The sequence below is a fragment of the Camellia sinensis genome, chromosome 2, assembly GCF_055761805.1.
Source record: "Camellia sinensis isolate YWXY chromosome 2, ASM5576180v1, whole genome shotgun sequence".
In the NCBI taxonomy this organism is placed as follows: Eukaryota; Viridiplantae; Streptophyta; class Magnoliopsida; order Ericales; family Theaceae; genus Camellia; species Camellia sinensis.
The window spans coordinates 108,656,464-108,671,193 of record NC_138962.1 but is presented as its reverse complement, the minus strand read 5'-3'; positions in this window follow the sequence as shown (position 1 = coordinate 108,671,193).

The following is a 14,730-nucleotide window of genomic DNA, read 5'->3' as shown; positions in this document are numbered from 1 at the left end:
GCCAAACTTTCTATAGACACCATACCAGAGTAGTTAGTTGGATTGGTTTTTCCGGGAGGAGGTTCCCCGATGTTGACCTTTTCTGACAAAGAACTACCGCCTGAGGGCGCAAATCATAACAAACCCCTTTACATCTCCGTGGAATGTAGAGACAAGTGGGTGCCGGTGGTTCTCATCGACACGGGATCCACCATTAATGTATGCCCGTCAAGGACGGCATATGCGATCGGGTTGAAGCCCGCAGACTTCATGCCAACTACTCAAGTGATCAGAGCCTATGATAACACTAGTAGGGAGGTGATGGGGACTGTCAAAATTCAGACTCAGGTTGGTCCAGGACAACACAACATTGAATTCCATGTCTTGGACGTTCCCGCAACCTTTAACCTACTTTTGGGGCGACCGTGGTTGCACCAGGTCAAGGCAGTCTCTTCCACTTTGCATCAGATGTTAAAGTACCCTCACGGGAAAGGGGTAGCTATTGTTTTTGGGAATTCATCAATCCATCCACCGCCAGAAGTGTCTACACCAGTCCTGGAAATCGAGCACGGCATGGAAGATGTGTTCTTATCAGGATTTACTTTGGCTGAGGCTCGAGTGGTGCAGAATATTATGGCTATGAATGAGGGGGTGTACGTCAGTGCTCAATCCGTATACCTCATGAACAAGCTACAACACATCCCCGGGATGGGATTAGGAAGGAGCGGCCGGAAGGGCGTCGCAGCGTTGGCCGAAGTGCCACATAACCCTCATACCTTTGGCTTGGGTTATCTGCCCACCAAAGAGGACTGGGTAAGGAAGGGAAAGGAAATGGGTAGAAGAGCCAGAGCAAAGCAGGCCGGGAAGCCTTTTGAGCTAATGCATAGGCCCATTCAGGGTACCCTAAACGGACGCTTCGTCCGGGAGGGGGAGGACTTTCCATTTTGTGGCTTCCCGGAACCATGGCTAAACGCGGAGAGGAAGCGCGTGCCGGGGTTTGAAATTTTCTTTGACCTGCAACGATCCGGGGATGACGTTGCCGAAGAGCAGACAGACCCATCAACTGAGGTTGAACAGAGTAAGAAAGTGCAGTCTGAGGGCACCGAATTTGAAATGGGGGTAGCGCTGGCAAGTCTACTCTCAGATCCTCCGATCAACCATAAGTGCTTGGGGGATAACTTCTCGGTATGTGTGATTAGGGATGGAACGGCTGCGGGCCCGCCAGCAACTATTTTGGATGCATCTGTCGCATCCTCTCTCATTTGGCAGTATGAAGAGAGGTTTTTGTCCAGCAACGCCGGGTCAGGTAGTGAGCCGGAATCTGATTCCACCGAATCTTGTGAGTCGAAATCAGGTTCCAGCTCGACTGAGTCTGAGTCTGGTAGTCCTGGGGATGATAACCCGGATGCCACAGTTATGTCCAGGTCGTCTTTTTCTTTCTCGTTTGAGTCTGTTGTAACCGAGAATTCGGACGATTTGGATGTGCATAATGAGAATCAAGTAACTGTGGTTTCTGAGTACTTTTCTGTGCCCTTAATTTATTGCATAAACTCAGACTTTCAAAATTTTGATGAAAACGACGAGGAAGAAATTCCTCCGGTTTTGCAATGCTTAATTGAGCAGGAGCAGGAGAGATTTGTCAAACCCTTAACGGATGAAATCATTACCGTGAATATTGGTACTGAGGAGGACCCGCGGCTGGTCCAGATCGGGTCCACGTTATCTTCGGAGGAACGCGAGCGCTTAGTCGCTTTATTAAAAGATTTCAAAGATGTTTTCGCGTGGTCCTATGAAGACATGCCTGGGATCGATCCTGAGATTGTACAGCACCGGATCCCCCTTGACCCCGAGGCCCAACCTGTCAAACAGAAACTCAGAAGGATCCGCCCGGACTGGGCCCTCAAGATTAAAGAAGAGGTCACCAAGCAAATCGATGCAGGCTTCCTGCTGGTGTCCGAATACCCGACTTGGTTGGCCAACATCGTTCCAGTGCCGAAGAAGGATGGCAGGATCCGGGTGTGTGTGGATTTCAGGGATTTGAACAGAGCTAGTCCAAAGGACGACTTTCCCTTGCCGCATATTGATGAGTTGGTGGATTTCACAGCAGGGCATGCTTTGCTCTCATTCATGGATGGCTTCTCAGGGTACAATCAGATAGTAATGGCACCTGAAGATCGGGAAAAGACTGCTTTCATCACCCCGTGGGGGACATACTGCTACAGAGTAATGCCGTTTGGGTTGAAGAATGCCGGGGCTACTTATCAACGGGCCGCGACCACAATATTGCACGACATGATCCACAAAGAGGTTGAGGTGTACGTGGACGGCATGATTGACAAGTCCAAAGAAAGAGAGGGCCACTACACCGCCTTACAGAAGTTCTTCCAAAGGATCAAGGAATTCCGGTTGCGGCTGAATCCTCAGAAATGTACGTTCGGTGTTACAATGGGAAAAATGCTGGGACTTCTGATTACATAAAGAGGTATCGAAGTCGACCCGTCCAAAATCAAGGCCATCCTAGAAATGCCCCCACCAAAGACTGAAAAGGAGGTGCGAGGCTTTCTGGGTAAAGTGCAATTCATAAGACGGTTTATCTCGAAATTAACCTTGACTTGTGAACCACTTTTTGGTCTCCTGAAGAAAGGAAAGAAATTCCAATGGGACGGCCGATGCCAAGCTGCTTTTGAACAGATCAAGAAATATTTACAGAACCCGACCGTGTTGTCGCCACCAGAGCCGGGGAAACCGTTGATATTGTACCTTTCAGTGACTGAGACTACAATGGGCTGCATGCTCGCACAAGAATTAGAGGATAAGGTGGAGAGAGCCATCTACTATCTGAGCAAGAAGATGTTGGATTACGAGACCTGCTACACTCCGCTGGAGAAGGCTTGCTTAGCTTTGGTATGGGCTACCAGGAAGCTGCGACACTACTTGTTAGCTCACGCCGTAATGTTGGTTTCATGACTGGATCCCATCAAATACCTTTTCGAGAAACCGGCACTTACGGGTAGGCTAGCTCGTTGGTTGCTGTTGCTCTCCGAATTCGATTTGAAATATGTAACACGCAAGTCAGTCAAGGGAAGAGCAGTGGCAGAGTTCTTAGCCGATCATCTAGTCGAAGGAGGTTAAGTAGTTGAGTACTTATTCCCAGATGAAGCCATTTTGCACATCGACGACGAATATTGGACGATGTACTTTGACGGAGCGTCAAATCAATACGGGTATGGGATAGGAGTGTTATTGATAGCACCCGACAATTCCCATATCCCTCTAGCCTTCAAACTCCGGTTCAAAGTCTCGAACAACGAAGCAGAATATGAGGCATGCATTGCCGGTCTAGAAGCAGCCCTGGAACTAGGAGCAAGACGTTTGGACGTTATCGGGGATTCAAACCTTGTTGTGTCTCAAGCAAAAGGAGACTGGAAAGTCAAAGAAGAAAAGATGATGATGTACCACCAGACCTTGGACTTGTTAATTCCTCGGTTTGAAAAGCTAAACTTTGCTCATCTTCCAAGAGAGAACAATAGGTTCGCAGATTCTTTAGCAACTCTATCTTCCATGATAGACATTCCATTTGGAATCCGGATGCGTCCAGTCGTCATTGACCAGAAATTTGCGCCAGCCTATGAGTCGATTGCTGCTATAGATGAGGTTCAGGACGAAAACCCCAGGTATTACGACATTTGGAATTTCTTGGAAAAGGAAGCATACCCGCCAGGGGTAAATGCCAAGGATAAGAGGGCAATCAGAAGAATGGCCGTTCAGTTCATCATCTGTGGGGTTAAGTTGTATAAGAGAGGTCATTTGGGAATGCATAAACTGTGTGTTGAAGCCGAGGAATCGAAGCGCCTGATGGAGGCCATCCATGGAGGAGAATGCGGTGCGCATATGAACGGAGTAATGCTAGCACGGAAAATCCTCAGACAGGGTTACTACTGGTCCACCATGGAGGAGGATTGCATCGGTTTTGTTCGGCGATGCCACAAGTGTCAGATTCATGCAAACCGCATGAATATCCCGCCGTCGAAGCTGTACAACATGACTTCGCCATGGCCATTTTCAGTTTGGGGAATCGATGTGATCGGGGCTGTCACTCCGAAGGGGTCGAATGGGCATGAGTTCATCCTGGTTGCGATAGATTATTTTACAAAGTGGGTCGAGGCCCAATCGTATGCGGTGTTGAAGGCGTCGCACGTTGCACAGTTTATCAAAAACAACATCATCTGTCGCTATGGGGTCCCAAACGAAGTCATTTCAGATAATGGTTCCCACTTTAAGAAGGAAGTGATTGACTTGTTGGAGAAATACAACGTGGCTTTCCATAAGTCATCCACATACTGGCCGCAAACCAACGGAGCAGTCAAGGCCGCCAACAAGAATATCAAACACATACTGCAGAAGATGGTGGAAACCTACCGGGATTGGCCAGATAAGCTGCCATTTGCTCTGTGGGGCTACAGGACTTCAATTAGAACTTCTACCGGAGCAACTCCGTATTCATTGGTTTATGGGATGGAGGCCGTTCTACCTATCGAGATTGAAGTTCCGTCATTACGAGTATTGACTGAGTGTCAAATAACCAAAGCAGATTGGCAGCAGAGCAGGTTTGAGGAACTCATGCTCTCTGATGAAAGGAGATTGAAAGCACTGTACCATGTTCAAGGTTATCAGTGCAGAATTGCCTGGGTTTTCAACAAGAAAGTTAAGTCCAGAAATCTAAAGGAAGGAGATTTGGTGCTCAAGGACAACCGAGCTCCCATCCACAACCCAAGGGGTAAGTTCAGACCTAATTGGACTGGTCCCTATATCATCAAAGCTATCTGGTCAGGTGGAGCTGTGGTTCTGATGGACCTAGATGGCCTGGAATTTTCCCAACCAATCAACATGGACAAGTTGAAGAAATATTACCCATGAGAGGCTCGCTAGGCCGAAAACCCGAAAGGGCGACCTAGGCAAAAGTTAGAGCACAAAAAAATTGGAAAATATAAAAACTGAGCTCGCAAGGTTGAAAACCCGCGAAGGGCGACCTTGGCAAAAGTTAGAGCATAAAAGGAGAGTGAAAATACTCGAGTGAACCTAAGCCTGAACTACGTAAGGCTTGATTCCCATCTTTGAGATACGTAGGCAACTTCATCCTGAAGTTCAGCCATAAACTTTTCCCCGATCAACTTTGTCTATTTTGACCATCTCAGTCATCTTTATCCATCAGCATTTATCGCAATCTCCGGTGCAGTGCTATTCAGACTAGGGGCAACTTTCCGTTGCCACACGATGTCGCGGTACTATCCAGACTAGGGGCAACTTTCCAGTTGCTAGGATCCGGGGTTATGCATCTCAGTGACAGATCTTAGGCGTGTCCAGTTCTGATCCATATCGAAAATGGTTTTGAAAAGTTTTAATAAAAGTTGACTTTGTTCAAATTATTCTTTTTACAACTAAGACTATTTTTGGACCAAAGCGGAAAGTTTTCAGTACCACAACCTTCAATTTCATTGATTTCAAAACAGAGTTCTCTTACTCTTGCATACAATCGAAGTTGCTTTTTATTACATTCATAAAGAAAACTTGAAAGTACTAATAAAGCAATAAATCCGGGGCATAGTCGTGTCAAGTATCCCTGTGCCCCCTCCCAGAGCTGGTTGAAGCCTCTGATGCCAAGCTAGGCCCAACCTGTGCCTCCTCATTGAGCCAATCCAAGCACTCGTCAGACAAAGTGCAACTGAAAGTGGGAGCAGGGGCTAGGAGCTCTCTAGTCCTCCATGCTGTGGCATATCGGGCAAGCTGTGCACCTCGGACTGGGAAAGCAGCCGAATACTCAATCCCCTCTGGCGGGCAAGTCTGGTCATGACCAAACTGGCGCTGGAACCGGAACGGAAAGTAGAACACACAGTGGGTCAAACCAATCAACTGGATCCCGATCAGCCGGGACATGCTATAGCTCATTGCCGGGAGATTGAGCTAAGGACAACGCCAAGCAATGCGACCTGCAGACAAATTGCACATCTAGTCAAACCACCACCTTTCATCAGGGGCATCGACTAGGCGCTGTCGAAAAAAATAGCCTCGAGCTGAGTAGGCTGGGCAAGAGTCCACAACCTGCAATTTGTCCATCAACCATATCTGGGGAGGGATGAAAAATGAGAGAATAAAGAATAGAGAGATGTACGGTAAGGGAAAAGTGAGAAAAGGGTTTTTGTGAGAAAAAAAAATCGAGCCTGAGGGCCGAGTGATGTGAGCAAATACATATGTAAGATTGGGTGGGAAACATTACCTGCAGCAGCAGTGGACTCCCAGAAAATCTAGTCGCCTCCCGGCAATAGATAGCATCCAAGCCCATCAGTGTCTCGGCCAAGGTCATGGCGATGCAGCTCTTTCCTTTTTTCAAGCCTTGAGCAACTTCAATCAGACGAATGCTAAATCCGCCAAAGCCCGGGGAAAGCAGAAAGTGAGACAGCAGGCACAAGCAAAGGGCATGTTGCCGGAAACCTTGCCAATAATGGTTGCTGCGGTCACCAGCGTCAGAAAAGCGATGAATCAAACCGAGGATATCCAGTTCCCCATTACAGATCAGAGACCGAGCGTCATGCGCGGTGAGTCCACACATCCGCCCTAAAGCTTGGGCGTGGCCAAAGCGGAACTGGGGCAAGATCTCTTCATGACATTCAGATTCCATCAAAACTTGAAAATCTTCAAAAGTTGGACATACCTCTTGCCCGCCAAAGCTAAAGACATGTGTCACCGGGTTCCAAAACCTCACCGCGGCATGGAGGAAAGGAAGGTGCAGCGAAGTGCGACTCAGCGCGAACAGTGCATTCAAGCCGAAACCCCGGAAGTTCAACTTTTCCGAACCATCTAGAGAAGCGATCCAAGTTGTGAGATTTTCAACGAGAAACGCCTCCATTTTTGTGCAAAACTAATATGAATTGAATGAAACACGGAGCTAAGGCTTTTAAAGAGGAAAAGACACTATTCGGGGGATAAGTGTCAAAAATTTGACGGTTGCTGAGCTGAGTGGCCGGCCGGCCACCTTTTCTGGCAGGCCGGCCATTTCTTTTTTCAAAACCTGGCCGATGGCCTCCCCTTTGCAATAAACCTGGCCGGCCGGCTCCCAAAAGTAGCCGGCCATGCTCCAATGTGTGTCTTTAGCCCTGTTTTACCCTCCAAGAGAAAGTTTCAAACATTTCCATGCAACGGGTGTGTCGAAGGCCTCTATTTCCCTCTGTTTCGGATGCGTTCCGTTGCCCAGATCGTCCGAAGTACACTTTGTTTTGTTTAGTTTTGTTTATCGAGTTGTTGTTTTGTTTATCAAGTTGTTGTTTTGTTTATCGAGTTGTCGTTTTGCTTATCGAGTTGTTTGTCGAGCTGTCGTGTTTCGTGTTTTTGAGTTGTTACTCTTTGTTTAAGCGATTTTTGTTTGAGTCTTGTTTATTAAGTTGTCAACACTATTGTGTTTTGCTTATCGAGTTGTAAACTTGCTAAGGTTTTGTTATATCTTAGAAAGTTAAGTTGTTGCGTCGGTTCACTACCTGACTGGGCAAAATGCACAATGCACATTTCCGTTCAATCTCATTATGGTACAAAATGATGCGATATGATGCTAAGAGTTTAAAATACAACACCTTTTCAAAAGATGTTTCATTCCATCATGCCTCGCTTGTTACAACATTTTACAGGCTAAGGCACAAGTTTTACAAAGAATAAAACTGCCCGATAATGTACAATGTGCTACAACTACTAGCAAAAAGATAAATAAAACAGGAAACAGCCGCATCTGTGCTCTCAAGAGCAGGAATAAGAGGCCCTCTTCGCCCTCTTCTGTGGAATAGACTCTCCGCCACCATCGCCATCATCATCATCTGAATCAGAGTCGTCATCCTCGGGATCCCCCTCAGCCTCGCCTCCACTCCCGGAACCAAGACCAGAGCCGTCCTCTTTGTCAGTAGATGTCTCCGACTGACGATCTGCAGCCTCCTCCTCCTCATCCTCACTGGGCTCCTCCTCTATAATGTGTGCTCTGCGTCTACGAGACGGCCCACCCTCCAGCTCCTCAAAAAGGCCTGGATGGCCTAGCTCCTCGAAAAGGCCCGGATGGTCCACCTCCCCGAGAAGGCCCAGGTGGCCCGGCCTGCGGCTGAGCATATACCGAGGGCATCTGAGAATAACGAGTTCAATTTAAATACATCAGTCCAAATATGTACATCAGATGCAGATACAAGAAAACTACATGAAGTGGGTACATGTAAACACAGTGTATAAGTGAGGTGTGTGTCTGATGTGCTCTACACAAGTAACCTATCAATGCAGTAGAAATCAGCGTATCATCAGAAGTATGATAAATGCCAGAAAACTAAAAGGTACTTGGAAGCCCATGATGGACAATTGCGCCTCCCTCCGCAGGACCATCCCCTCAAGTGAGGCTACCATCTCGAGCACCTGATCCATGTACTCAACAAGAGGCTGCAGATGCAAAGGCAAGGGTATCAGTAAAGGAATGAACGTCCAAGTATCTGAGTAATGAATCAAAGCCGTAAAACATACCGGTGGTGAGTCGGGGTCTCTGACATATCGATGGCCGGGCATCGGAGGCTCTATCGGGATCGGAATCGGAGAGGTAGTCCCATATTGCCACCCCATCAACTCGGTCGGCATGTCCGGCAATCCAGGATGAGGATAAGTCGGAGGAATCGGGGGAACCAATCCACCCCCACCTCTAGATGTACCAGCCCTGCTAGTGGAAGGGGCGTCTGCAGCCCGAGCCCGGGCCTGGCTCGAAAATGGCATACCAGCAGGCCTCATCGTCGGAGTACGAACTACCGTCAATGGAGGCATCAGGTATATGTGACGGTAAGTAGCGTAATCCCCCTCCTCAAGATGTAGCAAAGCATCAGTACCCAGCATAGCACTAACAACATCCCGGGAAAAGAGCCTATCAGCAATCCGCATATCGACTGGGGGTGCTGAGGGAGGGTCCTGAGAAGTGTACCCCCAGACCTGACGCAAGAAGCGGTCCCCCAAAAACCAGGCCCTACCAACTGGCCCTTCGAACAGGATCCTGTACCGGGAGGCACCCCACCCTCCGGTAAATTGGAATCGGAGGCCTTCACCTAAAGGCGCCCATGGCTGCCATGTAATCTGTGGATAACAGACGCATAAACCAAGTAGAAATCGAAAATATACAGGTCAAATCAAAGATAAAAACTGAGAGTTCTGAAATACCTCTGTTGACCGCACCGTGTCGAAGTACTGCCGCAAATAAAGGAGAGACTCCCGAGGTCTTGGCCGGTGCTGGCCTTCAAATACAAGTGAGTACGGGGTCACGAGAGGTCCCCCTACCACCAACTCCGGGGCCAATGTCGGGAAATACACATAGACCCACAACTGTGGAAAACAAAGTAGAATACGAACTGCTGAGGGCAAAGTGCACGATACAGAGTATATAGTGCGCCGTGTGTGCAATGTGCAAGTAATGAGGAGCAGAAATGTAAATCAAGAGGGCAGAAAGTACCTCCCAGGCTCTCCAATAGCCGCCAAGTAAGTCCCCCCGTCCGCGGGAGGTCGCGCTCATGTAGCAATAAAGGGTAGCCAAGCCGGCGCCACCCCAGTCATACCGTCTGACCTGTGACAGGTCCACCAAAGCACTCAACAGATAAAGCCCAACAGTGTTCCCCCTGTCGGCAAACAAAGTGGTCCCGAAGAGGAACATCAGAAAGCCGCGGGCATACTATGCTGCCTCCTCAGGAGTCCCGGGCTCCATCTCTACCCGCCGGAAATGGGAAGAGAACCAGGTGTATCGGACTCTCCCCGAAGCTCTATCAACAGGCGGGCGAACCCCTAGCAAATATATCCAAGCAGCCTCTTACTGGCCCATGTCCTCGTCGTAAGGGATGGGCCAACCTAGCACGTCAAGGCCAGTCAGTACGGCAAAGTCAAACGGGGTCATAATCAAGTCCCCCGTGGCAGAAAAATGAAAGGAGTTGGTGGTGTCCCACCATCTCTCCACCAAGGCGGCCATCAACGTCCTCCTGGTAGGACAACGAGATAGCCCAGTATAAAAGGGCCCAAACCCCGCCAAGTCAACCAAATCCCGAACAGCCTCCGGGAGCTCGGCGTACCAATCTCTCGCCGCGGTAAAGCCATATCCCCGCACAGTGCGAGAAGTCACCTGCATTCAGAATGAATACATGTTTCAGCATAAAATGAATAAGCTGCGTGCAAATAAAATGAATAGGCTGCGTGCAAAGTAAAGAAAGTGAGCCGCGTGTTCAGAATCAGTGTGTGCTGCGTGTTCACCTTCAATTTGGGCTGTGTGTTCAGAAAATTAGTGTTTTGGGCTGCGTGTTCAACTCTCAATCAGTGTGTGCTGCGTGTTCACCTTCAATTCGGACTATGTATTCAGAAAATCAGTGTGTGGGCTGCGTGTTCAACCCTCAACCGATGTGTGCCGTGTGTTTACAATCAATCTATGGGCTGAGTGTTCAGGAATTCAAGTAATTGAACCGTGTGTTCAGAGTGCAAACAGAATGCATGAAAAATTCATAATATGTCACAGAAAAGGTAAGAACGAAGTAAATACCTCTCGTGCCTCATGGGAGAGGTGATACTCTGGCTCCTGCAGAAGGAGATCCCCGGGTGCTCGCTCATCGAAATCAGTGAAGTGATAGAAAACAGCCTGCGGAAGAATATGTGCCGGTGGGTCGTACCTCTCGGGTATGAAGGGTCGAACCCTCGGAGGCAGAGCCATGATATCAGGATCACCTCCGGTGTCTGGAGGACCTCCACCATGGGGGAAATGACCAGCCATTTCAGAAAATCTGCAAAGGAGGCAAAAATGAGCAAAAATGAGCCAAAATTGGAAAAAGTCAACAAAAGTCAACTCTCGGGAAATAAAAAAGTCAACAAAAGTCAACTCCCGAGAAAATCTTCCAAATATTGAGACAAACTCACCTCAAGTGGCGAAAATGAGAAAAGAAGCCCCGAAATCAAAATTTAATCGGTTCAAAGTGCTTAAAACTGAAAGATTTCGCGAAAACAACTTGCGTGGGACGTTGGAAAACGCGTATAGAGCACAGATCTGAGGGAGAAAATGGTTTGGGAAGCTAGAGGAGATGATTTTGGAGCTGCACTTGTGAGCACAAAGTGTTTGGATAAGTGTATTTAAAGAAAGGAGGCTGAAAAGACAAAATTGCCCCGAATCTGAGCTAGATGGCCGACCGGCCACCTTTTCTGGCAGGCCGGCCATTCTCTTTTCAAAAACTGGCCGGTGGCCTCCCTCTCCCAATAAAGATGTCCGGTGGTGTTCCCCACATGCCCCCCAAGGTCTCTGCAAATTTTGGGGAGGATTGGAGTCCCCGGGACCTGAAAAAGTACAAGAGAAGTGTACTTTCTGTCGCGAAATCGCTCAACCGGAACCTCAGCTTCAACTTCCGATGCTTGTCTCATCATTACTCATCAAAAGTGAGATATATCCTTTTGAACATGTTGTAACCTCTCCGGGAGGTGAACCGGAGGCCGCGATCGAGTCGCCCTCGCCAAAACGCGCATTTCCTTGCTCGTTGTTTTGTGACAAACATACATCCTGGTTTACGCTTGTTCTGCATTATCATGCACATAACTTGCATTCTCATGCACATACTTGCATTGTTATGCACGTCTCTTTGATATCACTGAGCCTCCGTGCTTAAACTCGCGTTGTCACGCGCGTTTCTTCCCGCATTGCGATACACTTTTCCATCAACACCGCGATTGTCTGCATTCGATATCACATTGAACATATGTTGTTAGATATGTTGTGCTTGTTGAGTTTCTTTATTTTGCAGGCACGATATTGTATGTACGGTTCATTTGTAGCTGGTGCGACCAGACGAATCGCGCAGGTATCGTATCTTCTCCGTGTGAGACGTGGCGAGAATTGGATAATTCTCCGCATTCTTAACTGCATGAAATGTAGTTGTTGCTTTGCATTCTTGCTTAAAACTGTTGCATCTATTATGAATATGTGCTTCATTACAGCTTGCTGCATTCGCATGATCCTTGAGTTACCTTTGGCTTCTTGCATTGTCGGTTGCATTTTGCCCCTGCCTGCGGGCACGCCTATGGGCACATCTCTGTTTATCTCACCTGTTTGTCTAAGTCTTCGGCCTTGTCAAAAATGGGTTGTCTCTGGGCTTTAACATTCACTCCCGTCATTTATGACTTTCGAGTTCTGTCAAAGAGGGGCAACTGTAGACACCCCATTTTTGACCGACCTTAAGACTCAGACATCACCGATTGAGCGCTTGGTGATGTTGCGTATCGTGCTCGTTCAAAGGTTTCAGAGTCTCGGCTGCGAGCCTTGCCTCCGGACTTTCGGACTCTTTTATGCTTTGCCTCGGTTTGCGAACCAAGCTTTGTTTTCTCTGTTTTCTCTTCCCGAAGGGAGGGAGAGGTCTCATAGATCATCTCTCAGTGGCCGTAGGCTACGTTTCATGGTCGTAGGCCATTTTGCCCGTTTGGAGTCCGGTTTCCGGTTTTTCGGAGCCGTTGGCCGTGTGCCTCAGTTCGGGACCGCTTAACCACCTCCGTTTGCTCGGGTTTTTGGCATGCATCTTATTTGCTCCCTTTTGAGGGTCACTGTGGCTCGAGAAACCAACTTCATGGTCGAACACCACTTCCGGTGCCTAACAATCAGTTTTCGGGGCCTCGGGCTGCGCGTTTCGGCCCCCGAACCTCCATTTTGCATCGGTTTGAGTTCATTTTTGGCAGGGACCTCTGTTTCATTGTTAGAAATGTTGTAAAAGGGTGGGAGGCCAATAACTGTTCTGACAACCAGTTTTATTCCTCCATCGCCCTCCGTCGCCCGTTTTTCTCACTTGAAAGCCAATGTTGACCACCCTTAGGCCACTTTTTCCAACCCTAAACCACATATTTGTGTTGTACACACCTGGGAGGCCACCAATATCATATGGCCGGCCAGTAATTCTTTGTGACCCTTTTGAACCCCTTCTAAAAGTGGCCTTTTCTCTCTCCTGGTTCACTTTCTCCAGTTTTTGACCACATGGTTGTGTTGTGCACACATGAGAGGCCCTCTTTTTGGCATAGCCGGCCACTAATACTGCTTGAACCTTTTGACCCTTGGCCGGCCGGCCATGGGGAGAGCCGGTCGGCCACCTAAACCCTAGGAAACCGGCCGGCCACGATCCTCTCTCCAGGTACACTACAAATATATATTTTGTTTCCCCCCAGATTGTGTATCCAGGGGGGCCAACTTTTGGGGGAAAACTTGAATTCCATTCCCCTCCTTTTTTTCCCCCCTCTTTTGCCTATATAACAGCACCTCCAGCTCCCATCTGGAGGGTTACAAAATTTGCTTTGAGGCTGCCACATTGTATCTCTCTCTCTCTACACTCCAACTCTCAAAATCTCCCAAACCCTACACCATTTCTACACCACCACCTAGCACCATACCACCACCATCCATTCCAGCCACTTGGAGCTGTTTTCCAGAGGCAAGGAGCACTTTTTCTCAAGCCAAGAGGCTGTTGAAGTTTGGTCTACAAGGGTGAGCCATACTTTCCCTCTTTTTGAGCTTCTTTTGCATGCTTTCTAAGCCATACTTGCTTCCATTTTTGGGCTCCGACCCGAACTGAAAATAGAATTATTTTGAAGTATTTTTTATTTTTTTTTAGGGTCCTTCTATGTTTAAAGTCTCTAGCTACCACTTGCTTCTTTACCTCTCTTGTATGCCTCTTTCTTGCATAGTATTTTAGGCCTATTTGTAAACTGTTTTGAGCTTGGTTATAAACTGTAAAGTGGCTTATTTTGATCCCTTCTTCAACATTGTTGAAGTGATCTTCACTTTTTGAGGCTTCCTTTTGTCACTTGCCTCTTTATCCCTCTTTTGGCCTTATTTTTGCATGTTTTGTTAGCCCCTTGTTCTTGTATTTTTGGGCTCTGGTCCTAACTGTAAATAGCCTTATTTTGACCCCTTCTTCATGTTTGATCAAGGGACTTTTACTGTTTAAAGCCCCATTTTTGCTCTTTGTGTGAAAACCTCTTTTTAGGCCTTATTTTGCATAGTATTTTAAGTCTACATGTGCACTGTTTTGGGTTTGGTCACTAACTGTAAAATACCATGTTTTGGGCCCCTCTTCAATTTTGTTGAAGGACCCTCCTCTGTTTGAGGCCAGAAACCATCACTTGCTTCTTTGTCTCCCTTTTGGCCCATTTCTTGCACAATAGTTTAGCCATACTTGTGTTTGTTTTCGTGGCTGGTTGTACACTGTAAAGTGCTTTATTTTGAGCCCCTCTTCAACTTTGTTGAAGGACTCTTGGCCATTTAGGGCAAAAAAATGCTACTTGCTTCATTATCTCTCTTTTGGGGCCATTTTTGCATGCTAGCTTAGTCCTATTTGTGTCCATTTTTTGGCCTTGCTTAAAACTGTAAATATGCTTGTTTTTGGACTGTCTTGATTCTGTCTTCACACTTCATGTTCAAATAATGCATGCTTTGCATAGCCATAGGTCATTCCATGTACCTAATTTCATGTTTCGAGTCTCATTCCATGCACCGGGTACCATATTGCCATGTTTCGGGGCTGTTTTGCATCATATTTTGCTACTGAAATTTGCATGCTAGTATGCCATATTCCATGCCTTGCCATGTCTTGTTAGAGTGGCATTTGGTGCCTTAGGGTCGGTCCTCGGTTTGCGTGCACGTGGGCACGCATTTCGAGTTGTCTCATTTCCATCTCATGGCCTCCTATGTGAGTG